The sequence below is a fragment of the Arachis ipaensis genome, chromosome B06, assembly GCF_000816755.2.
Source record: "Arachis ipaensis cultivar K30076 chromosome B06, Araip1.1, whole genome shotgun sequence".
Classification (NCBI taxonomy): Eukaryota; Viridiplantae; Streptophyta; class Magnoliopsida; order Fabales; family Fabaceae; genus Arachis; species Arachis ipaensis.
In genome coordinates this window covers 37,391,192-37,409,152 of record NC_029790.2, presented here as the reverse complement: position 1 = coordinate 37,409,152, position 17,961 = coordinate 37,391,192, and positions in this window count along the sequence as shown.

Here is a 17,961-nt window from a genome sequence, read left to right as displayed (position 1 = left end):
ATGAGTAAACTATGATGGATGATGCAGAGATCCACTTCTGGGGCCCACTTGGTGTGTGCTGGGCTGAGACTTAATCAGTTCACGTGCAGAGGCCATTTGTGGAGTTGAACGCCAGTTTTTATGCCAGTTTGGGCGTTCAACTCCAGCTTTTGATCCTTTTCTGGCGCTGGACGCCAGAATTGGGCAGAGAACTGGCGTTGAACGCCAGTTTACGTCGTCTATCCTTGTGCAAAGTATGAACTATTATATATTGCTGGAAAGCCCTGGATGTCTACTTTCCAACGCAATTAGAAGCATGCCATTTCGAGTTTTGTAGCTCCAGAAAATTCACTTTGAGTGCAGGGAGGTCAGAATCCAACAGCATCAGCAGTCCTTTTTCAGCCTGAATCAGATTTTTGCTCAGCTCCTTCAATTTCAGTCAGAAAAATACCTGAAATTACAGAAAAACACACAACTCATAGTAAAGTCCAGAAATATGAATTTTTCCTAAAAACTAATGAATATAGACTAAAAACTAACTAAAACATAGTCAAAACTATATGAAATTAACCCCAAAAAGCGTATAAATTATCCGCTCATCACATATGCAGCAATCACCTCGGGACACGAGCTCTATCCAAAAAGGTACTCCGGGCGTGCTTCTACTGGCCAACCTTACAGAAGGAAGCAACCGAGTTCACCAAAACATGCCCTCCATGCCAAAAGCACACCAATATCCACGCCTCCCCGCCTGAGGAAATTATCTGCGTCACCTCACCTTGGCCATTCGCAAAGTGGGGACTCGACCTCCTCGGACCATTCCCTCAGGGATCAAGACAAGTCAAATTCCTCATTGTAGGTATAAACTACTTCACAAAGTGGATTGAGGCAGAGCCATTTGCCGTCGCCACTGCCCAAAGAAGTCATAAGTTCCTATATAGAAATATTGTCACAAGGTTTGGGGTCCACTACTCCATCACCACGGATAATGGGACTTAGTTCACCGACACAGGCTTCATGAACCTGGTAGCGGATCTGAAAATCAAGCACCAATTCACCTTAGTGGAACACCCACAAGCCTATGGACAGGCGGAAGCCGCCAATAAAGTCATACTGGCTAGACTAAAATGTCGACTGTAGGACACAAAAGGAGACTGGGCTGAAGAGCTCCCCCAAGTTCTATGGGCATACCGAAAAACGCCACACTCTACCACCGAGGAATTGCCTTTCCGACTTGCCTATAGGACGGAGGCAATGATCCCTATAGAAGTAGATGAAAGATCCCTTAGAGTGATCTTCTACAACGAGGACACTAACTCCCAAATACAAAGGGAAGAACTCGATCTGCTTCCAAAGGTCCGAGAAAGAGCTCGGATCAGAGAGGAAGCCTTGAAGCATCGAATGGCCTCAAGGTACATCCAAAAGGTAATCCAACGAAATTTCACTACTAACGACCTCATCCTAATCCGAAATGACATCGGAGCGGGACGGTCAGGAGAAGGAAAGCTGACAGCAAATCGGAAAGGACCGTACCGGGTGACAGAAGTACTAGGGAAAGGTTACTATAAGGTGACCGACCTCCAAGGGCGGGAGTTTCCGAGGTCTTGGCACGCCTGTAATCTAAGAAAGTACTATATAGTTAGAAAAAGGCCTTGAGCCAAGGTGCGCTCTTTTTCCCACCAAAAGGGTTTTTAATGAGGCACCAGGACAAGACCCAAAGGCGGCCCGACTTATAGGGTAACCCCACACATGTACATACTTTTGCCTATATTTTTTCTCACTACTTTTTATTCTTAAGTAAAATTACAGATTCCCTAAAAGGTTTCCCACCAAGGTGCATTAATTTAGGCTCAACAAAACGCAAAATTCATCGCCTGATCACAAAGGTCGGCAAGGTGAAGCGACAAAACTCAAAATAATGCAGGAAGTTGTGAAAGTAACCCGTATAAAGCGACCTGACGAGGTCGGATAAAAAGCGGAGTTACTAAAAATAACTTGAAAAGGCCCGACAGAGAAGTCAGACCAACTAAAGAATCACTAAAAAGGGAACAACACCACGTGAAGGCCAAAAGGAAGGCGTTTAAAGAAGGCGCCACCTAAAAATCAAAGGCAAATAAGAAAGGCTCAAAAGTCGTTCAATTCAACTAAAGGAGAAGTTATGAATAAGAACACTGCCTAGAAAGTTATTAGGACCGACTAAAAGCCTACAAAACCGAACTGCGAAGGACAAAAAATGCCAAAAAGTAGAGTAAAAACAACTCGGGAGGCCCGAGCCAGAAGAAGTGAAGACCAACACGTAAAGGTAGAAGTTCTTGGAAGAATACTGCCTCAAGAGCGTTAAAAAAACCAAAACGCCCAACTATAATTGGGCCGAAAAAGGCAAAAAAACCCACAAAGGAACGCTACCCCAACGAGAAAACCAGAATAGGGGTGAAACAGCGATCAAAGGGGGGAACACTTCCCATAAAGAAAACCGGCATAACACCAAAATTGATTGAACAAAATTAAAGTATTAGTAACTCAAAGGACTACCTAATGACAAGGGAAAAACGATTTCCGTACAAACTCACCGGCAAGTATACCGAGTCGCATCAGGTAGTAAAACTCACGTGAGTGAGGTCGATCCCACGAGGATTGATGGATCAAGCAACTTTATTGAGGTGATTAGTCTAGTCAAGCTGTCAGTGGTGAAGTGGGTGAAATTGGATCACAGAATATAAATTGCAAGGAATTTAAAATGCTGAAAGTAAATGGCTGAAACTTAAATGGCATGAAAAATAAATTGCATCAGATGTAACGGGCTTTGGGTGCAGGAAAATTAAGGAAAGCAGTAAATCAAGCAATTGAAATGAATTCAAGGACAATTAATAGAACAAAAGACTCATCAGGGATTGGAGATATCATAATCCACAATGAATCAAATGGGTCTCAACTTCCTTCTCAATCATATGAATAGATCTATGACAGATTGAGATTGATTGGATCCCAATTCCTTGGTAATCCAATCTCTCTAATCATAATCAATATTGCCAATTCCTTGATCTAATTGTCATGAGAAAAGGTTAAGTACATGTCTCTCATCCATAAGCCACACAGACTCTCAAGATCTCAATTCCTCCCGAATGGTGTTGATCAAGAGAGTTGTGAGAAATAGAGCTTCAGTTCTAATTTCCATGATTCCCCTTCGGAAGCTCACATGAAAATTCAACAGATTCAAACCCCCTTCTGGAGTGAATGGATCTCAATCAAAACAGAATTTGTTTCTTAGCTATCCAGATGAATTGAGAGGAAGAAGAATTTCAGTTAATTCATATGAACCACAATAGAGCTCCTCCCCCTAATAAGTTTTGGTTTAATTGAACATCGCTCTAAGAACAATTGCAAGAAATCTAAATTGCAAAAATGTAAATCAAGCTCACTGTAAACTGAACTGTAAAATTTGCAGAAAGAAAAATTGCAGAAGAGAATTATCAGAAACTGAAATTGCATTGGCTAAACTAAATTCAATACAAAAGAAATGTAAAGTGTAGAGAAGAAAAAGAAATTCTAAGCTAAGCTCTCTACCAGAGCTTTTCTACCCTACTCCTACTCCTACTGCCCTCTACCAGAGCCAGACTCTCTAAACTCGCTCTCTTTTCATCTTCAAGCATTCTTCTATTTATAGGCTTCTTCTCATCTTCAATTGGGTCTTCAGTGTACTTGGATGTGGAACTTGGCTTTGATTGAAGTAGTGAGGAATGACTCTAACTGACGTTGACCTTGGCTAAATGTTTATGAGCTTACATGGTGCCATTTGGAATTAAAACTAGCCTTTACGTTGGTGGCAACGTTTGTGTGAAAACGTTGAGCCCAAACATTGCATAACAGATAAATTCTGGGTGCTGCTAGCAACGTTTGACTCAACGTTGGTGCACCAACGTTCGCTCATCCACGCGTGTGCGTACACCACGCGTACGCGTGAAGGCTGTGTTTTTGCCCTTCCACGTGTGCGCGTACACCATGCTTACGCGTGCATTGCCAATTTTCCATTCCACGCGTATGCGCTATAGACGCGTGCGCGTCGATTCAAGTTTCTCAATTCCAAATTCTGGGCTTCTCATCGAGGACGTTAGAGGCAGTGTTTGATCAACAACGTTCCCTCCAACGTTGGCTTAGTCACGCATACGCGTGACCCATGCGCACACGTGGATGGTCAATTTTGCCATTTCACGTGTGCGCGTAGCTCATGCTTACGCGTGGATTGAAAATTTTTCCTCTTTCACGCATACGCGTCGCCAAAAATTCTTTTAGCTCCAGAACTTGAAATTATCGCAGACGTTGGAGACAACATTGGTTCACCAATGTTCCCTCCAACGTTGGCACCCAATTTTTTTAGCACATAACGTTTGCCACTGATGAGAGAACTTTTGCGTGGTCTAGAAAGTTGCGGATAAATCCTCGTTGCAAGTATAGTTTCTAAACCTTCAAAAGTCCTTTCATACAAACATTTTGGTTGTCACAAGTAACAAACCCCTTTGAAATTGATAACCGAGTATTCAAACCTCGGGTCGTCTTCTCAAGGAATTGCAGGGAGGTATGTTCTTATTATTGGTTATGAGTTTGTAAATTGGGGTTTAGGAAGTAAGGTGGGAATATGTTATATGACAAATAAAATAAAATAATAATAATAAAATAGACTCTTGGCAAGGTATGAGAAATTGGAAGTCCAGATTTAGTTATCCTTATCAACAATAATGAAAGTTGAATCTTAATTTCACTTAGTTAACCTTTGCTATAACAAGGGAAGGTCAAGTGACTAATTAGTTAGATCTTTGAATCCTAGTTAATTCCTAAGAAAAGATTCGGATTATTGAAGATCAATTCAATTAGCAAGGATAACAATTATCAATTATTCTGTTGAATTGGATAACTCCTGAGTTACTGATTTCTTAACCAAGACCAAAAGGGAAAATATCTAAATTAAATTAAAGGCATTCATATAAATAAAGCAAAGTAAAATTAAGTCTGAAAATACCTCGAATTGCATTCACAAAAGAACTTAAATCTGACATACAAATTAAATTGGAGAAACAAATAAAAAGAACATTGAACCTGGGATTGAGAGTCACTCCTAAAACTAAGAGAAGTCCTAAATCCTAATCCTAAGAGAGAGAGAGGAGAGAACCTCTCTCTCTAAAAACTACATCTAAAACATGAAAAGTGAATTATGAGAGCCTGATTATGAATGGATGCATTCCTCCACTTTATAGCCTCTAATCTGTGTTTTCTGGGCCGCAAACTGGGTCAGAAATAGCCCAGAATTTGCTGGTCTCGAATTCAACCACGCTGGATTTCCATCACTACAACGCGGCCGCATGGATCACGCGATCGCGTCACTTAGCGTCAGGAAAACTATAGCATATTATATATCAAATCGAAGCCCCGGATGTCAGCTTCCCAACGCAACTGAAACCGCGGCATTTGGACCTCTGTACCTAAAGTTATAGCTATTTGAGTGCGAAGAGGTCAGGCTGGACAGCTTAGCAATTTCTCCAACTTCTTGTATTCCTTCCACTTTTGCATGCTTCATTTCCATCCTCCAAGCCATTCCTGCCCTATAATCTCTGAAAACACTTAACACACATATCAAGGCATCTAATGATAATAAGAGAGGATTAATAATAAGCAAATATAAGATCAAAGAAGCATGTTTTCAATCAAAACACATAATTAGGAAGGAAATATAAAAACATGCAAATAGTATGAATAAGTGGGTAAATAGTTAATAAAAACCACTCAATTGAATACAAGATAAACCATAAAATAGTGGTTTATCAACCTCCCCACACTTAAACACTAGCATGTCCTCATGCTAAGCTCAAGAGAAGCTATAAAGATGAAGAGGAATGGTATGAAATGCAACCTATGAATGCAACTACATGCTAAATGCTTTTACTTACTTGGTTAAGAGTAAATAAGTTCTCCAAGACAAATACAAACCAATTTCCACTAATTCAAATCATACAATAAAAAGCAAGTGAACTTGTAAGAAGACACCTCATGAAAGCAGGGAACATAGAATTTAAGCGTTGAACCCTCACTGGAAGTGTATATCACTCTAATCTCTCAAGTGTATAGGGTAATTCACTCTAGTCTTCTCTAATCATGCTTTCTAATACTTTGTTCTTCATCTAACCAATCAACAAAATTTAGTATACCAATGCAAACATCATGAGGTCTTTTCAAGGTTGTAATGGGGCTAAGGTAAGGGTAAGGATATATATACATATATATAAGGCTAAGTGAGCAAAAAAATTGAATCCTTGACTAGTCTAAGATGTAATTTAATTATTTTGATTTCACATGAGCATGCTTCCCAAATTTTCAAATGACTTATTCAATTTAATTCCCTACTTTTTCATATCATCCCATGTTCCCATAAAATTCCCCACACTTAAATTTTACACAATATCTATCTTAAGCTAACCAAGGATTCAACTTGGAATTTTTATTTCGTTTTTCTGCTTAAGGCTAGTAATGTGGTTATAAAACAGAAGGGATTTAAAAGCTCAAGGGGGCTAACAAGGGTGATGTAAAAGGTAGGCTAATTTTGGGATAAGTGAGCTAAAATCAAACAATGGCCTTAATCATATGCAAGCATGTAAATACACTAAATATTGGACATATAGAATGGAACAAAGTAAAGATTACAATCATAGAGAAGGGAATACACAGGAATAAAATATTTATGGTTAAATAATGTAAACATATAAATAAGCTCAAATCTCACATGTTGTGTGTTCTTTAGCTCAAAAACCATGTTCCAAATACAACTTCTAAACAAATTTAACACAAAAAAATTTTTCAATTTAAATTAGTGAAATATTATAAAAATTTCTTGAAAAAGAAAATATTACTTCAACCAAGTAGTAACTAAATGCATAAAATCAAATAAACATGAAATTAAATATGCAAATGTAACAAATAACAAAGAAAATAAAATATTGGTGTTTGAGACAGGAAAGTACTAACCCATGGAGATCGGTATTGACCTCCCCACACTTAAAGATTGCACCGTCCTCGGTGCATACTGAGATGTGCAGGTGGACGGGTTGTTTCAACTGTTGCTTTTCTCTAAGGATTGTGCAGATGGACTTGTCTGTCTCCCTATGTAAACGTCTTTCGGTTCTCTTCCTGGTGGCCATCCTGAAAGAAAAAGGGAAGAAAGGTAACCCAATAATAGAGATAAGAAAATAAATGAAGTATGGTTGGGTTAATGTCGAATGAAAAGGGTCTCATTTACATGGAAGCTTCAACATGTACGAGAGAAAACAATAGAAGCCATGGCATACCAATGGTGCAAAATTTGCAACAATGGGGATTGGGGAAGAGTGTGGGTAATGAAAATATCAATATAAGTACATGTCAATGCAAGAGGAGTACAAGTATCATAAAAATTAACATTGATTTAAATAATGTTACCCAATCAGAATAAAAAAAGTCATAAGCACCAAGATAATACCAGAAAAGATATAACAGTTGAATAAGATTTGAACACCAATAATTTTAGAAAAATAAAAATATGCACAAAATTAAAATGCAATGAATGAAAGTATGCTAATAAATAAAATAAAATAAAAGATAAGAAGAATGAGAAGGGAAAGAAATAAAGTAAGAAAGAAAGAAGAAAGAAGAAAAGATAGAAGAAATTAGGATTGGGAAAGAAAAATAAGATAATTGGCACTAATCTGGATAGGTTGTGCGACGCTGGAGACGCGGACGCATGGGTCATGCGATCGCGTGGCCTGATTTGTGCGATTGGCGCGAGTGCAGCCTTGCATTCGCACAACTCTCTGTTTGAGATGTATTTTTGCAAAAAATCTGGGTGACGCGGTCGCGTGGTTGACGCGATCGCGTGGTTGACGCGATCGCGTGGATGGCCTATTTCCAATATGACGCGGACGCGTGGGTGACGCGTTCGCGTGGGAGGGCTTGGGCTTCCAGCACGAGTCCAGCCCCATTCCAGCTTAACCTTCGGCCATGTACCCTTGTGACGTCGATTTACATGGCACGCGGCCGCGTGGGTGACGCGGTCGCGTGGGAGGCCAAAGTTCCCATGTGACGCGGACGCGTCGGCGACGCGGTCGCGTGGGTCGATTTGTGCCACTGGCACGCCTCCAACCACGCTCCAGCGTGACTCTCTGTTCGTTTTTATTTTCTCCCCTCTCCTTGCAACGCGGACGCGTTGCTGATGCGGTCGCATCGCGTGGCATTTTTTTTAATCTGAAAAGAAAATGCAGAATGCAGTGTGGTGCACGAATTGTGATTCACATTTTTCACAACTCGTACCACTGACCAGCAAGTGCAATGGGTCGTCCAAGTAATACCTCACGTGAGTAAGGGTCGAATCCCACGGAGATTGTTGGTTTGAAGCAATCTATGGTTATCTTGTAAATCTTAGTCAGGAAGTCAATTATGTTTATCAGTTGAATTGCAAATAAACAATAGAGCATGGATTAAAGGTTACTTGTTATGCAGTAATGGAGAATATGTTGGAGTTTTGGAGATGCTTTGTCTTCTGAATCTCTGCTTTCCTCTGTCTTCTTGTTCACGCACGCACGTCCTCCTATGGCAAGCTAAGTATGGGCTATTATATATTGCTGGAAAGCCCTGGATGTCTACTTTCCAACGCAATTGAAAGAATGCCATTTCGAGTTCTGTAGCTCTATAAAATCCACTTTGAGTGCAGGGAGGTCAGAATCCAACAGCATCAACAGTCCTTTTTCAGCCTGAGTCAGATTTTTGCTCAGCTCCTTCAATTTCAGCCAGAAAAATACCTGAAATTACAGAAAAACACACAACTCATAGTAAAGTCCAGAAATATGAATTTTTCCTAAAAACTAATAAAAATAGACTAGAAACTAACTAAATTTAACTAATTAGAATTTCTTTTATTAAACTTGAAATTTTATTGCCTCTTATTCAAAAGATCTACTACTTTATTCATGTTTGCTGATGATGAGAAAAATAAACTATAGCTTAAATGGGAGATAAAATCAAAATAGATACTAATTACTACTATATGACTTCTAAGGTAAACTTTTATAAGGACATTGTCACAGAGTTAAGGCAGAAATTAGAAATTAACAACCTTTATTCCGGGGGCACGGGGGTTCCTCTGATCCTTGGGGTGCTTGGTCCTACAAGAGAAGACTTTTGGCGCTTCAGTTCCCTTAAGTCACGCCCCTGCTCCTCTTGTTCTTTAAACATATAGGTCAGCATTTGACTGTGTTCCTTTTGTTCTTTTATTATTTGCTCCATAGCTTCCCGTATCTTGGTAACAGATGTCTCAAGATACTCCTAGTATTCAGATTGAGGGATCTCTGGGAGGAATTCCTGTGCTCTCTTCTTGATGGGATCCTCCTGTGCTTGTTGTTTTTCCATTGATGCTTTGGTGATTGACTTTTCAATTAGGATATATTCAGTTATTCCCATCCTTACTCCAGCGTCCTTGCAGAGCAGAAAAATCACACTTGGATAAGCCAACCTGGCCTCTTTTGAATTTTTGTTAGCAATCTTGTAGAGTTCAGTTGAAATCAGCTGATGAACCTCCACTTCCTTCCCCATCATGATGCAATGGATCATCACTGCTCTTTTAACTGTGACTTCAGAACGGTTGCTAGTGGGCAACAGAGAACGCCCAATGAAGTCCAGCCATCCTCTGGCGGCTGGTTTGAGATCCTCTCTCTTGAGTTGATTTGGGACACCCTTTGTGTTGGTGGTCCACCTGGCTCCAGGGATACATATGTCCTCTAGAATCTTATCCAGGTCAATGTCTGCTCTCATCATCCTCCTGTTAAAGGAGTCTGGATCATCCTTTAGTTGAGGTAGCTTTAAGATCTCTCTGATCTTGTCAGGGGTGGTATGAACAATCTTCCCTCTGACCATGGTCCGAAATTCATAGAAGGCAGTTCCAGATACTTTTTGCTTGTCAGTCTGCCACATATTAGCATAGAACTCCTGGACCATGTTCCTTCCTACTTTCGTTTCAGGATTAGCTAGGACTTCCCAGTTCCTGATTCGAATTTGCTCCTGGATCTCCAGATATTCATCTTCTTTCAGATCGAATCTAACTTCCGGGATCACTGATCTCAGACCCATTACTTTAAGATAATGGTCTGAATGTTCTTTAGATAAGAACTTCCCTTGATTCCAAAGTGGTTTTGGAACGCTCTCTTTCTTGCCTCTTGGAGTGGGTTGTTTTCCTTTGGGAGCCATGATCTTAGTGATCTCGGATAAACACACCAAACTTAGAGGTTTGCTTGTCCTCAAGCAAAAGAAAAGAAAGGAGATGGATAGAAGGAGAGCTAGGTGCAATTGTTGATGGAGGAGGGGGTGGCCGAACCCAAATTTAAAGGGATGGGGGGGTGGGATTTCGAAAAATTGGAAAAGATAAGATAAAAAGATTGAGTTGAAAAAGATAAGATAGAAGATATAATTTAATTTTGAAAAGATATGATAGATTTTTGAAAAAGATAAATCTGAATTTTGAAAAAGATAATATGGAGATTTGAAAAAGATAAATCTGAATTTTGAAAAAGATAATATGGAGATTTGAAAAAGATATGGATTAGTTGAAAAGATAGATTTGTTTTCAGAAAAGATTTGAAAAGAGTTGGATTGAATTTGCAAAGATGCCTGGTGCTTATGGATTAAAATACATTTGATAATTTTTTTTTGTGGCAGGGTTTTTAGAAATTATGGAATTTAGAAATCAGGGTTCTTGACATGTTCATGTAAAAATCATGCATTGAAGCATGAAATTTGAAATTAAAATGGAAATACGTGTGGAAAAAAATGAATTTGGCTCCTCCCTGCATTCCTGGCATTTGAACGCCCAAACACTGCCTGTTTTGGGCGTTCAGCGCCCAATTGCTGCTCTCCTGGGCGTTCAACGCCCAGCTGTTGCCATTACTGGCGTTCAACGCCCAGTGGGTGCCCCTTTCTGGCGTTGAATGCCCAGCTGCTATCATCACTGGCGTTCAGCACCCAGTGGATGCCCATTTTGGGCGTTGAACGCCCAAAATGCTCTTTTACTGGCGTTTTCTTGCCAGTGAGATCTTTTTCTCTGTTTTGTGTGCCGAGGTCTTCTGTAAATGATTATTTACCTTGTTGTCAATGAACTCTATATAAACAAATAAAAATAAAAATAGAAATAGGGCAAAAGGCTTAGAGGATTGTTGCCCTATGGCTGGGTTGCCTCCCAGCAAGCGCTTCTTTATTGTCTTTAGCTGGACCTTGCTGAGCTTTTAATCTAGCTTCAGCCTTGAGCACTCTTGCTCAATGTTGCCTTCAAGATAATGCTTGATTCTCTGTCCATTGACAATGAACTTCTTATCAGAATCAATATCTTGAAGCTCCACATAACCATATGGTGACACACTTGTAATCACGTATGGTCCCCTCCACCGGGATTTCAGTTTCCCGGGGAATAGCCTGAGTCTAGAGTTAAACAGCAGAACCTTCTGTCCTGGTTCAAAGATTCTAGATGACAGCTTTCTGTCATGCCATTTTTTGATTTTTCTTTATAAAGCTTGGCATTTTTGAAAGCTGTGAATATGAATTTCTCTAGCTCATTTAGCTGGAGCAATCGTTTTTCTCCTGCTAATTTGGCATCAAAGTTTAGGAATCTGGTTGCCCAGTAGGCCTTATGTTCCAGTTCCATGGGCAGGTGACATGCCTTACCATACACGAGTTGGTATGGAGATGTCCCTATGGGGGTCTTGAATGCTGTTCTGTAAGCCCACGGAGCATCATCCAGGCTCCGTGCCCAATCCTTTTTACGGATATTTACTGTCCGTTCCAGGATTCTCTTTAATTCTCTGTTAGAGACTTCAGCTTGCCCATTGGTTTGTGGATGATATGGAGTGGCCACCTTGTGGCGAATTCCATACCGAACCATGGCAGAGTAAAGCTGTTTATTGCAGAAGTGAGTGCCCCCATCACTGATTAGTACTCTAGGGACACCAAACCTGCTAAAGATATTTTTCTGGAGGAACTTCAGCACTGTTTTAGTATCATTGGTGGGTGTGGCAATGGCCTCAACCTATTTTGATACATAGTCAACTGCCACCAGAATATAAGTGTTTGAGAATGATGGTGGGAAAGGTCCCATGAAGTCAATTCCCCATACGTCAAACAACTCAATCTCCAAGATTCCTTGTTGAGGCATGGCGTAACCATGAGGCAGATTACCAGCTCTTTGGCAACTGTCACAGTTACGTACAAACTCTCGGGAATCTCTGAAGATTGTGGGCCAATAGAAGCCTCATTGGAGGACGTTGGTGGCTGTTCGCTCACCTCCGAAATGGCCTCCATATTGAGATCCATGGCAATGCCATAGGATCCTCTGTGCTTCCTCTCTAGGAACACACCTACGGATTATTCCGTCTGCACATCTCTTAAAGAGATAGGGTTCATCCCACAAGTAGTACTTTGCATCAGTGATTAATTTTTTCTTTTGTTGCCTGTTGTACTCTTTGGGTATGAACCTTGCAGCTTTATAGTTTGCAATATCGGCAAACCATGGCGTTTCCTGAATGGCAAATAAATGCTCATCCGGAAAAGTCTCAGAGATCTCAAGAGAGGGGAGGGACGTCCCTTCTACTGGCTCTATCCGGGAAAGATGATCAGCCACTTGGTTCTCTGTCCCTTTTCTGTCTCTTATTTCTATATCAAACTCTTGCAGAAGCAACACCCATCTGATGAGCCTGGGTTTTGAATCCTGCTTTGTGAGTAGATATTTAAAAGCAGCATGGTCAGTATACACAATCACTTTTGATCCTACTAAGTATGATCTGAACTTGTCAATGGCATAAACCACTGCAAGTAATTCTTTTTCTGTGGTTGTGTAATTTTTCTGGGCATCATTTAAAACGCGACTAGCATAATAAATGATGTGCAGAAGCTTGTTATGCCTCTGTCCCAATACTGCACCAATGGCATGATCACTGGCATCACACATTAGCTCAAATGGTAATGTCCAGTCTGGTGCAGAAATAACTGGTGCTGTGACCAACTTAGCTTTCAGCGTTTCAAACGCCTGCAGACACTTTGTGCCAAACACAAATGGCGTGTCAGCAGCTAGCAGATTGCTTAGAGGTTTTGCGATTTTTGAAAAATCCTTTATAAACCTCCTATAGAATTCTGCATGCCCCAGAAAGCTTCTGATTGCCTTAACATTGGCAGGTGGTGGAAATTTTTCAATTACCTCTATTTTTGCTTAATCCACCTCTATTCCCTTGTTTGAGATTTTATGCCCAAGGACAATCCCTTCAGTCACCATGAAGTGACATTTTTCCCAATTTAAAACTAGGTTGGTCTCTTGGCATCTCTTCAGAACAAGTTTCAGGTGATCAAGACAGGAGCTGAATGACTCCAACTCTGATTCGAGACTCTCAGCTATGTTGATCTCTTCTACCAAAGAGTCAATAAGATCAACTTTCATGCAGTCTTTTGATGTGTCTGGATGCTGCATGGCTTTGACAGCGTTCAACTTGAATTCATCATCATTGACTCTCAGGGTTATTTCCCCCTGTTGGACGTCAATGAGGGATCGTCCAGTTGCTAGGAAAGGTCTTCCTAGAATGAGAGTAGCACTTTTGTGCTCCTCCATTTCCAGCACAACAAAGTCAGTGGGAAAGGCGAATGGCCCAACTCTGAAAATCATGTCTTCAATCACGCCTGATGGGTATTTAGTGGAACCATCAGCAAGTTGGAGACATATCCGGGTTGGTTTAACTTCTTCAGTTAAGCCAAGCTTTCTGATAGTGGATGCAGGTATTAGGTTGATGCTTGCCCCAAGATCGCATAAAGATGTCTTGGTGCAATTACCTTCTAATATGCATGGTATTAGAAAACTCACAGGGTCTTTAAGCTTTTCAGGAAAGCTCTTCAGAATGACTGCACTGCATTCTTCAGTGTGGAGAACTCTTTCTGTTTCTCTCCAATCCTTTTTATGACTCAAGATCTCTTTCATGAACTTGGCATAAGAAGGTATTTGCTCAAGTGCTTCTGCAAATGGAATCTTTATTTCAAGAGTCCTGAGATAATCTACAAAGCGAGCAAATTGCTTATCCTGCTCCTCTTTCTGGAGTTTTTGAGGATAAGGTATCTTGGCTTTATATTCTTCAACCTTATTTGCTGTAGATTTACTGTCTACAGAAGTGGTTGAAGAAGCCTTTTTAGAGGGGTTGTTATCAGCATTTGTGTGTGTCTGATCCCTCACTGGCAATTGAGTGCCAGAGTTAGAAACTGGAGTGACGTTAGATGCCAACTCCTTGTCTGTTCCTGGCGTCTGAACGCCAGAATTGTGCCCATTTTGGGCGTTCAGCGCCAGATCCTGCCCATTTTGGGCATTGAACGCTAGATCCTTGCCTATTTCTGGCGTTGAACGCCAGTCCTGCCTTGTTTCTGGCGTTGAACGTTAGTCCTGAGCAAGGTCTGGGCATTCAGCGCCAGCCTTCCACCAAATTTCTGGCGTTTTAGTTCCAGATTTACTTTTCCCTGGGCTCTTACTGTCCTCAGGTGAATTTTGGGTGGTTTGCTCATTTCTTAGCTTTTTTCTGCCTTGAGGTGGGGTATTTAATGTTTTCCCACTTCTTAATTGAACTGCTTGGCATTCTTCTGTTATTTGCCTTGACAGCTGCTGCTTTGTTCGCTTAAACTGTTCTTCCATATGTATATTAGCCATCCTTGTCTCTTGTAATTTATCTTTGAATTCGGCTAACTGCTTTGTTAGAAAGTCCAATTGCTGATTGAATTCAGCAGCTTGTTCTATAGGGCTGAGTTCAGCAGTTACTATTTTAACCTCTTCTTTCATGGAAGGGTCACTGCTTAGGTACAGATGCTGATTCCTGGCAACTGTATCAATGAGCTCTTGAGCCTCTTCAATTGTCTTTCTCATGTGGATAGATCCACCAGCTGAGTAATCTAGAGACATCTGAGGGGCATTTTCATAGCATCTCTCTGTATCTCTCCCAGGCATCATAAAGAGATTCATTATCTCCTTGTTTAAAGCCTTGGATGTCCAGCCTTAGCTGTGTCATCCGTTTTGGGGGAAAGTATTGATTCAGGAATTTTTCTGTCAGCTGTTTCCATGTCCTTATGCTGGCCTTAGGTTGGTTATTTAACCACCTCTTAGCTTGATCTTTCACAGCAAATGGAAACAGTAATAGTCTGTAGACATCCTGATCTATTTCCTTATCATGTATTGTGTCAGAAATTTGTAAAAACTGTGCCAGAAACTCTGTAGGTTCTTCCTGTGGAAGACCGGAATACTGACAATTTTGCTGCACCATGATAATGAGCTGAGGATTCAACTCAAAGCTACTGACTCCAATGGAGGGTATGCAGATACTACTCCCATATGAAGCAGTAGAGGGGTTAGCATATGACCCTAGAGTCCTCCTGGACTGTTCATTTCTACTTAGATCCATGATGGAGAAAGGGAGATGATGTAAAAAAAATATTTTTATTTATTTATTTACTTATTTTGAAAATAAAATAAATTAAAATAAAATAAATAAAAATAGGTGAAGATTTTCAAAAAAATGAGGGGAGAAAAAGTGGTAAGGAAGTTTTGAAAAAGATATGATTTGGAAAAGATTTTAAATTTTTTTTTTTAAAATCTGAATTTTTAAAAATAATTTTCGACAATTTGTTTTAAAATTAGAGAGAAAAGATATTTTTGAATTTAGTGAGGAAAGAGAAAACAATAAAATAGCACAAGACTTAAAATTTTTAGATCTAATGCTCCTTGTTTTCGAAAATTTTGGAGGGAAAACACCAAGGAACACCAAACTTAAAAATTTTAAGATCAAGACACAAGGAAAACTCAAGAACACTTTGAAGACTCACAAGAACACAAGAACATGAAGAAAGAACACCAAACTTAAAATTTTTAGAAAACCAAACTAAAATTTTCGAAAACCAAAGGGAATTCAACAAGAAAACACCAAACTTAAAGTTTGGCACAAAATTTAATAGAGAAATTATTATTTATGAAAAAGAAGATTTTGAAAAGAATATAAAAGATTCTAACCCAATTACCAAGAACACAGACTAACGCTGTAGCCAAATGAGTTATGAATGTAACACTTGTTTTGAAGAAGTATTTTATTTTATTTTTTTTGAAAACTAATGTTTTGAAAAGGAACAGGAAAACAAGAAGACTCACAAAACAAGAAAAACCAGAGCTCAAACAAGAAAAGTCAATAAATAAAAAATATAATTTTCGAAAAAAAAAAAATTTTTATTTTTTTTTTGAAAAAGAAAATAAGGATTCTAAAATTTTAACCAAAAACAATAATAAGAGACTCTAAACCAAAAAGAAAAAATTTTTCCTAATCTAAGCAACAAAATAAACCGTCAGTTGTTCAAACACGAACAATCCCCGGCAACGGCGCCAAAAACTTGGTATACAAATTGTGAATCACACTTTTCACAACTAGTACCACTTACCAGCAAGTGCACTGGGTCGTCCAAGTAATACCTTACGTGAGTAAGGGTCGAATCCCACGGAGATTGTTGGTTTGAAGCAATCTATGGTTATCTTATAAATCTTAGTTAGGAGGTCAATTATATTAATCAGTTGAATTGCGAATAAACAAGAGAGCATGGATTAAAGGTTACTTGTTATGCAGTGATGGAGAATATGTTGGAGTTTTGGAGATGCTTTGTCTTCTGAATCTCTGCTTTCCTCTATCTTCTGATTCACACACGCACGTCCTCCTATGGCAAGCTTTATGTAAGTGGATCACCGTTGTCAATGGCTACCATCCATCCTTCCAGTGAAAAGGGTCCAGGTGCGCTGTCACCGCACGGCTAATCATACTCATGCCGTCAAAGAATACAAAGTTGAGATCTAAATTGTCATGAGATACAAAATAAGTCTCTAAAAGTTGTTTAAATATTAAACTAGTAGCCTAGGTTTACAAAAAATGAGTAAACTATGATGGATGGTGCAGAGATCCACTTCTGGGGCCCACTTGGTGTGTGATGGGACTGAGACTTAAGCAATTCACGTGCATAAGGCCATTTTGGGTGTTCAACGCCAGGTTTGGATTCATTTCTGGCGTTGAACTCCAACTTTTAATCCTTTTCTGGCGCTGGACGCCAGAATTGGGCAGAGAACTGGCGTTGAACGCCAGTTTACGTCATCTATCCTTAAGCAAAGTATGGACTATTATATATTGCTAGAAAGCCCTGGTCCAACGCAATTCGAAGCACGCCGTTTCGAGTTTTGTAGCTCCAGAAAATCCACTTTGAGTGAAGGGAGGTCAGAATCCAACAGCATCAGCAGTCCTTTTTCAGCCTGAATCAGATTTTTGCTCAGCTCCCTCAATTTCAGCCAGAAAAATACCTGAAATTACAGAAAAACACATAACTCATAGTAAAGTCTAGAAATATGAATTTTTCCTAAAAACTAATGAAAATAAACTAAAAACTAACTAAAACATACTAAAAACTATATGAAATTAACCCCAAAAAGCGTATAAAATATCCGCTCATCACATACCCCCCCTCCCTTATATATAGCCCTCCATTCTTCCTCATTTTCACACAACACAACCCTCTCTTCTCTTCTTGGCCGACTACACCACTCCCCCCTCTCCTCCATATTTCCTTCTTCTTCTTCATCTATTCTTTCTTCTCTTGCTCGAGGGCGAGCAATATTCTAAGTTTGGTGTGGTAAAAGCATAAGCTTCTCATTACATGATCATTAGTATTTAGTAACTATGCCTTAAAGTTATGAATATCCTATGAATCCATCACCTCTCTTAAATGAAAAATGTTTTAATTCAAAAGAACAAGAAGCACATGAGTTTCGGATTTATCCTTGAACTTAGTTTAATTATATTGATGTGGTGACAATGCTTTTTGTTTTCTGAATGAATGCTTGAACAGTACATATGTCTTTTGAAGTTGTTGTTTAAGAATGTT